This window comes from Manis pentadactyla, chromosome 8 (genome assembly GCF_030020395.1).
Source record: "Manis pentadactyla isolate mManPen7 chromosome 8, mManPen7.hap1, whole genome shotgun sequence".
Lineage (NCBI taxonomy): Eukaryota > Metazoa > Chordata > Mammalia > Pholidota > Manidae > Manis > Manis pentadactyla.
In genome coordinates this window covers 64,111,175-64,122,382 of record NC_080026.1, presented here as the reverse complement: position 1 = coordinate 64,122,382, position 11,208 = coordinate 64,111,175, and positions in this window count along the sequence as shown.

Genomic DNA, 11,208 nt, shown 5'->3' with positions numbered 1-11,208 from the left:
TCTTTTCAAAGTTAAAGCTAAGAGTCAAGGACAGAGTGGTGTTATCAATCTTTAAAGAAATCACTGACAGATACACATAACAGTCATCAGGTTGGGTACCCAGTCCTTGTTTTGTGTGGCATGTGGTAAGCGGTACCTGCCTACGGGTGGCTCAGAATCTTGAGGGACGTGTATTTACATAAGGAGGTCATTTTAATACAAGGTGATCAGAATTCAGAGGGAACTCTGCATCCAGAGGTTTTAGTCTGAGAACATATCTTTGCAAGTTTCTGACACACTCCTAGAGATTCTTTTATTCACTTACCAGGCTCAATGTGAGCATGACCGCACCAGGTGGGCACCAGGGGTGGGTTGTAAAGATGGACGGAATGAGATTTAAGACTCCAGTGCCTACAGGTAGGAAGACAGTGTACACAGGCTAGCTAAGGGCCCATGTGTCTCTGAGTAGTGCCACCCCAGGGTGACAGCCAGGCGTACTTCCACGAGGTTCCAGGAATTTGGATTTTTATATCAAACTTCCTGTTTTTTTGGAAATTACTTGCAAGAACATATTTTTTTAAACACTGGACATGGCATTGGGCCAAATTAAACTAGTTAAATTTAAACATTTAGATTTAAATGTTCTAAATATTTTTTTCTGCCCCCAAACTCTTTATTTCCATCAACTGCTCCCATTATTACTAACCACAATCATTTTGCCTCTATGTCTTGGGTGGGAGTGTTACACAGGGCAATTCAATTGTGGATCTTATTTGGTGACATGTCTACCTCATTTTATAAAGAGAACAATTCTGATATTAATTAAGAGAAGGAAGTCTACCCTGAATGTATTGCCTGAGGGAACCAAATTTAAAATGTCTGTACTAGCAAGTGGCCAGCTAACTGTTCTCCTTCACAATCTTTTACTTGCTCATTCTTCTTTGCACAGACACTCAGTATATGCTATTTAAATTCTTTGTTGGCTTTAAGATCTTTTACCTAAAGAAAAAAAAAAGGGGGAAGTGTAGAGTCACTTTTAGAAGCTGGTTTCCCATGAAGTTCTGTGTTATTTCCCTTTGTGAGCACAGCCCATGGAGAAGGCTGTAGAGTTCCAGGACACCCCACAGCGAATCATCAGCCCAGGATCACACGTAGGTCCCACAGTGTCAGTCTGACCCACTGCAGCCATCCTGGACTCCTGGTGGCCTTGGCTTCTGATCTTCCATTGACTGTGACTGGTAGGAAAACATGTCCAAGGACATTGCATGTGCCTGCCCAGCACCCACTGAAGTAACAACTGGCTGAGGGTGTCCTCTTGGCAAGGCACAGGAGAGAAAGATTTAGCGGTGTGATGAAGGGAACCATCCTCCTCACTCTGCTACATGTATGTGTACCTACTGGGCAGGATAACCTGGCAGGTTAGGCAATCTTCCCTGCAGCTCCTGAGCTAACATCAACAGTAGATGGATTTGAAGCCCTCCTCCACATACATGTGTTCCCAAGGGTAAATCTAAGTGAGGTGTAGACAAACAGAAGGCAGTGGCTGAGCTTCCTTTGGGACTGAGCCACCACCCTGGTCTCACTGGAACCACATGTGGCAGTCCTATCACTTCCTGCTGACGGTGTCTGCATGTGGGGTGAGGAAGGGCAGTTTTCAATATGGCAGCTGCTTGGCGGTTGCAATTCTGTTGAGGACAAGTATTAGTTGAACACATTCTGCTTTTATTTCTGAGTAACATCATCTCCTGCCCTGAAGAGAAAGTATGAGTGTTAAGAGTTCAGAAATATTTCCAAGCTGTGAGAGCTGATCTGGGTGCAAGGGAAACACAAGCGTGCTTGCATTAGAGAACCACAAACCTAATTTGTCAGACTTATTTTGAATTTTTCTATGATTTGGGGCTCTCACGATACCTACCTGCAACTGAATACAGATACTGACAGAGACCTCTGGGAGGAGAAAGGGAGGCTGTTTATCCTGAATACATAATATGGCTTAATAAGAGTGAATGGAGGTCATGCCAGCAGAAATGACTCGTGGTTGAACAAGACAGTTTCTCCAAGAAAGTGAGATTTACTGAAATGGGTTCTGGCTAACTACTTATTTTCTGTACTACTCAGATATCTTGCTCCTTTTGTTTAGCAACCATGAGTATTCTGTGGAAAATGCAATTATACTGACATTGCATTGACAGAGTTCCTTTAGCTCCATTATGAGGACTCAGCAGAAGATTTAATCACCATCCGGACGACTAATTGTAAGCCCAGTCTTTACTATGGGAATGCACCTACCCTAAGAGCAAGCTGCTCATTCTTCTGTTTACCTTGGCTTGAATTACAGAAAATAACTGGGTTTCAAGGTCTTTGGAAGATGGAAGGTATGTGTCTATTTGCATATTCCTGAACACAATTTCAAGAGCAAATGTCTAATCTTTGGGAAAAGCACTTATTCTGGGGATTTTAACATCCTGTGGTTTCAGTCTTTCACATTCTGCTGGACTATGTCCTCATTAGGGTCTCAAGTTTCCTGGGTATCACACAGCTACCACGGCTCAGAGGTGATCAGCAGCAGACTTCTACCGAATGGGATGAAGGGCCATCCCCAACCCCTCAGAGACCTCCCATTAATGAAATATTCACTGAGAAAACAGTGCCAGAATGCAAACAAATGGTATTGACCATATCCTTGCCCTGCTTCTAACCTCCTGCGATTTTTGGGGTTGAAGTTCAAAGCTTTCCAGTGCATATATGCGGACAGGGTTGTCCTGGTGCTCCTATTGATTTGGGGCTAGAAGCCACTGTGGGTTTAAGATGTCTTCCTGCAAATGAGCTAACAGATGTCCCTCATATTTTCTCAGCAATTTACCATTTAGAACACAGTATCATAGTAATTTTTCTCACCTGATCTTTTCAGTAATTGTGACTTCGATGTGGTCATTCTCCTTTTACAGATCCCATGTCACCTCATTTCCCCAGATTTGTGAGGTTAAGGATACAATGCTTCAGAGGAATCACATACTGAAATAAGCAGTTTCTTCCACTCAGAGGCATCTGCATGCTTGAGGCACCCCTGCACTATGCCAGGTCCACATATGAAACCAGCTATTGCTCAGGCAGTGCCGCCGGTAACACACCTGCCAGGGAAAAGTCAGCACATTCCCATTTGTGCCACTATAAATTAAGTCACGAATCCAATTTGAAAATGATAATTCACAAATTTACGTCACCAGACATTGTTAAAAACACTTCCTTGTTGGGAATCCCCTTCACCACGTGTCTCCATTCTCTGTGCCCCCAAGTCCCTAAACCACACTGTCTGCATGCTATGGAGGGAGGTCTGACTCCATTACTGGGTGTGCATTTTACCCTCATCCTCAGTCTTATTTGCCAGGTCACCGTGCTGAAGGGAGCTACTCATTTTGCCTGGCAGTATGCTCTTCTAAAAAAGTATAAAACCACATAAAATATATCACAAACTTCCAAAGAGAGATGAGAAAACTGAGCTTTAGAGAGATTGCCATGCACTAGGACATGACGAAATGGGGGGGAGTCTAGATTATGTGCCAGGAGTCCTCCTTTAGCCTGGGGGTCAGCAGATTGACTACTAAGTCAAGAGCAATGGCTTCGCTGAGCCACCAGGCACGTTCTCTGCGAGTGTGAGCCAGGCAAGTGCTGACCACAGACCTGAGGACTGGAGACGCTGAGCCCAGCCAACTTATGAGGGAAATGGGAACCCACACTGAAGAGCCAGTGTGCCGCCAACGGCTGCTGAGGCACGGTGAAGGGAAGGATATATTGTGAGTTTGTGTTCTGTGCACAATGGTACCCTAGGTTCCAAAGCAGTGCCTGTCTCGGGGGTGCCTGATCACACTTGCCTGGAGGTAGTGACTGCAGGTGGGCTCCAGGGCAGCCGTCTCAGCAAAAGCAGTGCATTTTAATCTTCAAGCTTTTCCCCATTATGGAAGTCTGACTGATACACTAGATGATAATCATTCAATATTGAAGCTATTATCTTTATACTCTTCATTTTTTTGGACTTTTCATTATGTGATGAAAGCTAAGTTTCTAGAGGTTAACCTCAGTGATTTTTGCTCTTTCTCTCCTCTGATTATTGCTGAGAATGGCTCTGTGGGAGGGATTGTTTTCATTTCCTTGGCTTATTTTCATCAGATGAGGGCTTTAAAGAAGTCCTTAATTGTCCAGAATGAGCATGGTATCAGCACCAATTTATGGCTGTATCCAACTGTGTCCTGTATTTAGAGTGACAGACTTCTTTGAGGTTTAAGATTGTGTGAGACATAACTCTGTGGCAGCAATCTGTGGAGACTCACCCCACGAGGCCTCACAGAGGTGAACTCACTGAGCCTTCAGCCACAGAGAAGGCCCCACTGTTCCTTTCTCTCCTGATTCTTGCTGAGAATTGTTTCACTCTTCCTGCTCGTAGAAGAACTTTATAGCAACTTAGAAAGATGCAATAGCTGACACTTCAGGGGGGAAAAATCAACCACAATTATATGGATATACTTGGCAAGTATGAATGAAAGAAAAAAAAAGAGCATAAATACGAAAATCTGAGAGAGAAAGAAATGTGGACTAACCACAGATGTGGACTTCAAATTTTACAAGAAAATGTTAAGAATAAATCCACACTAACATGTTTAAAAATTGACAGATATTGAAATTAATTATTTCCCAGGGAAGGAGAAATTGCCAAGGTTACCTAAAGGAACATAATACTTTAGAATAGAGTCTTAGCAGTAGAGAGAAAGGTGATGGGAACATGGCAGAAGGTGTCTGTTGTGGTAGTATTAACAATTTTTAGTACTTTTCAACATTCAGATAATCTTTACATTATGTAAACTCTTCCAGAAAATATAGAAATTCAAAAGTTTCCCAAATCCCTTCTCATGTAAGCATAAACTAGTATCTAAATCTGAAAATATGAAAACAAAGAAGAAAGCTTTAGCCTGGCTCAGATAAAAATAACAAGGCAAAATTTCTATCTGGAATCCAGCACGTGGCATTCAGCAGCATACTGAAAGACTAACATATTTCTAGGTTTTCCTCAGGAATGCGTTGTTGATAGGTTAAAAATACATCCATGAGGAGACTACCTAAAATAAAATTGGCCAACAGGGAGATGATGCAAATCCATTTTTACTGCCATCAAGGTCGTTTGGTAAATTTCATTCTTATGTGAATTTTATTCTTATGTAAACTGTAGATAAAACAGCAACGAGAGTGACAAGGAATATCTAGTGAAATTCAATGGTGGACATCACTGACAATGATGAAATTTCTTGAGGCATCGCTTACTAAAATCAGGCACAGGGAAGGAGTGCCTATTAGTATTTACCATCTTTCTGGAATTCCAGCCACTGTACTGAGATATGGAGACAGAAATAAGGAATATAGTAATTTCTAAGTAAGTGAAGGTTAAAGGTGTTTGAATTAGTTGCTTTTTGGTCTCAATGGCTTTTGGGTATTATCTTCAAATCCGATACCTAGTGTTGGGCCCCTGTGCTGGGAATCTTAAACTTTCTCCATTACGGAGAAGGTGGGTAAGGAAAGCAAGTGGTGCCCATTCCTTTTTACTCTTTGTTACTCCTGAACTGTGTCCCCCAAATTCATATGTTACAGTTATAACCTTTCTCAGCCCCGCACCTCAAAATCTGACTGTATTTGGAGATAGGGCCTTTTAGGTGGTAACTAAGGTGAAATGGAGTCATTAGCATGAGCTCTAATCCCGTATGACTGGTGCCCTTTGTAAGGAGAGGCGATTAGGACAGAGACAGCACACATGCAGACAGGGAGAAGGCGACCAGCTGGCTGCCCAGGAGAGAGGTTTCAGGGGAACCCATCCTGCTGGCACCCTGACCTTGGGCTTCCAGCCTCCAGACCTGTGAGGAAATAAATTTCTGTTGTGTAAGCCACCAAGACTGTGGTCTCTGCTATGGCAGCCCAAGCACATGTCTATATCGTTTTTCTCACTATATTCTCTTTCTCATTGAGGTCCAGCAACCCCAGCACATTTGCACAGCTCTCAGGGGGCGGTGCTGAGGCTTCAAGACCTAGTCTGGTGCACAGACATCCAGTGGCCAGAGCTGGGCAGGCGTTAGGAGGCGCAGCAACCACAGGTCTGCCTGATGAATCTATTGCTGTCTGCTTTCAGAACTGCTGCTAGGAACCTAGTAAACAGCATGGCGGCTGCTTGACTGAGAGCACAGTAATGATAGGAGAAGCAGGCTTCTACTTTCCAAAGTCTAACCTCTGTGCTTCAGAATTTTCTCACAGAGTCGTTTGTCTCTGGTGACTCACATGGCATGGCCAGTAACTGCTGCTTAGAGCACAGCTGGTTCTGTTTCCAAAAGTCCATCTGCTTTGGTCAAACTCCCGATGCTCTCTATGCCCCCTTCCCCATCCCTGGTCCCAGGAAGTGGACTTTGTCAGTCTTCCCGGGAGCTTGCCCCTCTGTGCCCTCTTGAACAACTCTAGCAGAGGACACAGAGGGTGCCAGACAAAAAGTATTTCCTAGCTCTGAGCACCGAAAACTCCTCCCGAAATGAGACACAGTGTTCTAATGAGGAACACAGGGGAGGCACAAATGCCTTAGCCAAAGGGCTAGGAAATTAAAAAGAGGAAAATACCATTATTGCCAAATCCACTGAGCTGCAAGTTTGGAAACATGTTTCATTCAGCTCTGGTTCCCACTTTGGTGATTCAATAATTATAGTATTGTGCAACTGATGAGCTCAGAGCATGTAGAGTTAAAAAATAGATGAATTGAGTCAAGAAGCTACAACCCCTGAACACATTCAACTGAACACATTCAAATGTCTTCATTTATTTTTAGAGCTCACGTCTCCCTCTTTAAGAAAAACTGCAGTAATCCAGAGCAGCCCAGGGATTCACAGTCGCATCCAGCGGAGAGGGAAAACGATGACATAGCAAGAAACACACGGAAAGTGTGATGTGTTTGTTTGTACATTGTGCAGAGTAGCTTCGCCATGAGGACTCTGAGCCACGTGTCGGGCACCAAATATATACTCAGCTACCAATTCTTCCAGCTCTCTTCATTCAGTGAGATTTGTGTTTCCTTGTTAACATCTTTCCATGCGAGCGGCCCCGATCAGAGGGACCAGCAGCTCTGTGCTGCTCCTGGACTAACTGACGATAACAGCAAAAAACTACAAAAGCCAGGATGCTATTTCCCTCATCTTTTTGCTGGATGGAAAAAAGCATTCCCTCAGGGAGCTCTCAGGTCTGAACGGTGAAAGGCATGCACACATATCCCTACACCACTAAGCCAAATCTTTGAATATTCAGAGATGACGATTTGGGTTTTCACCCAGTGACAGCAGAGGAAAGGATGGAGGGGAAAGGAGCTTGTCAGAGGCCCTGGTGGGTCCTTCTCAGACTCCATCCGTTGTCTGCCTCTCCTTCGCTCGTCCTCCACCTCAATCCCCTAGCCCTAAATCCTGTAATTTTCCCCTAGAAGCCATATAACATTGGCCTAAAATGAATTGAAAATATCCTTTAAAGCAAATTTAAGCATCTCTGAATGTTCCAGGTATTTTTCTCTGATATTTAGTCATTTGTCTATTATCAAAGGAAATCAAGTTCATTAAAAATCAGAGAAAAACAAAAAGAATAACAATAATAAAAACCTCCATAGTCCCACCCACCTTGGGACAACCCTCAGTCCCACCTTGGAGCATGTTCTTAAATACTTTTCCTATGAAAATTAAATCCTAGTATTTATTTATTATAAATTTATATATAAATTTATAATTACATAATTAATTGTTAGTATTTGTTTGAGAATTTGTTCCAGATACTCTACTGTTGGGCATTATTTGTTCTATCTTTTCATGACTTAAACTTTCTACAGAGCAGGAACAAGCTACAACTTAATCACATTTATGGACATTAGAAAAAGTTTCTGAAAAATGACAAAACTGCTCAGAGATAAATGAAGGTGTACAAAATCCCACCAGGATGCGTCCCAAATGACCCAGAGTTGGATGTTTGTTTTTAATCCAGGTGTCCTTAGACCACATTGTCTTGTTTTCCAGCAGAATGTAAGCTGATATAATGTTGCTAAAATCATGTGTAACAAATCTAGGAGGCTTTTTCAAGTCCTAGCTCAATGTTCTTTTCTATTGAACTTGATACCTTACATCTTTATTCTTGTTTTATGTCTTCTAGTTTGGGTCATTTAAACAATCCCCTGGCTTTCCACTGGCTTATCTGCCTACATTTCTGACTATTTCTTGCAGGTCTGTGCTTCTGAGAAGGTAAAACTATCTTGGGAAGAAACCTGTGGACTTATATGAAATGCATAGCGCATAATAAGCATCTTTCCCCAAACTAGCACCTCCTATTGTTTTTCAGCCTTTTGTCTGAACAAGTATAATATGTTTGGTTTCAGTCTCTTTTAAGAATCCATAAAAATTATGAAATCAGTTCCATTTTCCCTGCTTAACCTGTAGGCCCCAAGATCCAGAGAACACCTATGACTCTCCCAAACGCAGAGCTAGATTTTAAACAAAGGTCTATTAGAGAGCTGCTTTGGGCACCCAGTTAACTGCAGCATTTGGATTTGACAGTGAGCTTTGTGTTAAGTTGTAGGAACTTTAAAAGTTGAAAAACGGCACAAAACTAAAATCTTGCTGAGTTTTCAAACTCTACTATGGCAAATTCTTTCACAAGCCTTAAATTTGCGAATGTAAATAACATTCCTTCAGGCAACACAAAGCTATTATTTAGAAGTTAAAAAAACAGACTCCCCGAGCAATTGTTTGTGTGAACTTGGGTTGGCACCGCAGGGTGTGCTTTGCTGAAAGTCAAAGCAAAATTATTTTTCAGGGGGCTGAACTGCTCATCGTGGCTCCGCCTTGTTTGATAGAGCTTCACAGGTCACGGGGAAGGCTCCCGGGGTAGTACTCCGTGCGGCTGGCAGGGCTCTGCTGGACACCCCAGCTTTGGATTTGATCTGATGCAGAGGGCTGATCAGCACTTGGAGACTGTTTCCTTGGCCACAGGTATTACTCTGAGCACTTGCATGGTTACCTACTCAGTCCTCACACCAAACCTGCAGGGTACACATTACTCCGATTTCACAGGTGAGCAGATGGAGGCACGGGACAGGAGGCACCCTGCCCACATCACCAGCCTGTTGTGAGGAAACCTGGGGCTGAGCCGGGCAGCCTGATCAGAGCCGTCCTGCAGTCCCACCTCTCCATGGTCTATGTGGTCAGGTCGATGCCCTTGGCATTAGTTGGCAGCTCCATGAAAGCAATCCATACAATTCTTAAAAAGAAAAGTGGAAACAAATAGTTTGGGCTACTGTGAAATTTACTGCATTCATTCCAAGTCCCTGTGAAATCAGGGCCAGTCCAGGCGCCCCCTTCCAGTATCACAGTCTGCAGGAGGGTCAGAGCTGTGAATACTGCCCTCGGATCCCACTCTGCCCCTCGGCAGCCTCGTGGTCTGCTCCTCAGGTCTTATGGTCTCCGGGGGGCAGCCAGTCCCACATCCTCAGCAGGTGAACAGAAAACACCTTGCTCCTGTGGCTCAGGAAGACATCCCCCCCACGGCCCGCGAGGGTCAGGAACAGCTGCAGAGGCAGGCAGCGAGCACCTGCAGTGCTGGCAGGGGGAGTGAGGGAAGGAATGCTTATCTAGGAAGTGGGGCAGCAGAGCCTTGAAGGGCTGGGCAGTCAGGAATGGGGGGACAGAGGAGTCCAGGGAGGGTCGGGACGGAGCACAGGTGCAGGAGGCCTTGAACTGGCACAGTCCCTGCCTGTCTCCTCTGCACCCCTTCTTCCCAGAGCCCACTGTCTCCCCACCCCGTTTCAACGTGGCTTCCACACGGCTCCATCATAGGGAAACGTGCAACCTCCCAACCCCCTTTCTAAAAGGTGGAGAGCTGAGACCGCATAGAGGAAGGACTCAGATGCCCACTGGGAAGTTTTCATATCACATAACAGCGTGAAGGGAGGGGGCGCCCATAAGGGGCTTTGAGCAAGACACGGGCACGCTAGAGCTGGGCATCAGGATGTCAACCTGTTGGGTATCAGGTGGATTGGCAAAGGAAGGGAGAGAAGGGGGAAGGAGGAGAAAAAGAAGGAGGGCAGGAGGGGGAGGGAGAGCAGGAGAGAGGGAGGGAGGGGGAGCAGGAGGGGGAGGGGAGCAGGAGGGAGGGAAGGGGAGCAGGAGGGAGGGAGGGAGGAGGAGCAGGAAGGAGGGAGGGAGAGGAGGAGGGGGGAGGGGAGCAGGAGGGGGGAGGGAGGGGGAGCAGGAGGGGGAGAGGAGAGGAGGAGGGAGGGAGGGGGAGCAGGAGGGAGGGAGGGAGGGGGAACAGGAAGGGGAGGGGAGAGGAGGAGGGGGAAGGGGAGCAGGAGGGGGAGGGAGGGGGAGTAGGAGGGAGGGAGGGGAAGCAGGAGGGAGGGAAAGGGGAGCAGGAGGGGGAGGGGAGAGGAGGAGGGAGGGAGGGAGGGAGAGCAGGAGGGGGGAGGGAGGGGGAGTAGGAGGGAGGGAGGGGGAGCAGGAGGGGGGAGGGAGGGGGAGTAGGAGGGAGGGAGGGGGAGCAGGAGGGGGGAGGGGGAACAGGAGGGGAGGGAGAACAGGAGGGGGGAGGGAGAGCAGGAGGAGGGGGGAGCAGGAGGGGGGGAAAGGGGAGCAGGAGGGAGGGAGGGGGAGCAGGGGGGGAGGGGGAGCAGGAGGGAGGGAGGGAGGGGGAGCAGGAGGGGGAGGGGGAGCAGGAGGGAGGGAAAGGGGAGCAGGAGGGAGGGAGGGAGGAGGAGCAGGAGGGGGAGGGGAGAGGAGGAGGGAGGGAGGGAGAGCAGGAGGGGGGAGGGAGGGGGAGTAGGAGGGGGAGCAGGAGGGAGGGAGGGAGGGGGAACAGGAAGGGGAGGGGAGAGGAGGAGGGAGGGGGAGCAGGAGGGGGAGGGAGAACAGGAGGGGGGAGAGCAGGAGGCAGGAGCCCAGTGAGGAGGCAGCAGCCCAGTGAGGAGGCCAAGGGCCGCTCCAGGTGGACGGGAGCTGCGGACCAGGAGGGGGTGGTCCGCACTTCTCCTTGGGTCCTTCTCCCTAAAGGGCCCATCCTGAATGAACGTGGCGTTGTCACATGGCAGCACCGCCACCTGCTTACTGTCCGTGCTCTTCTCCAAACTTCTCAGGGGAGAGGAGACATTTCCATTTTACAAAGCAATGGGAAGAAAGCCAAAAT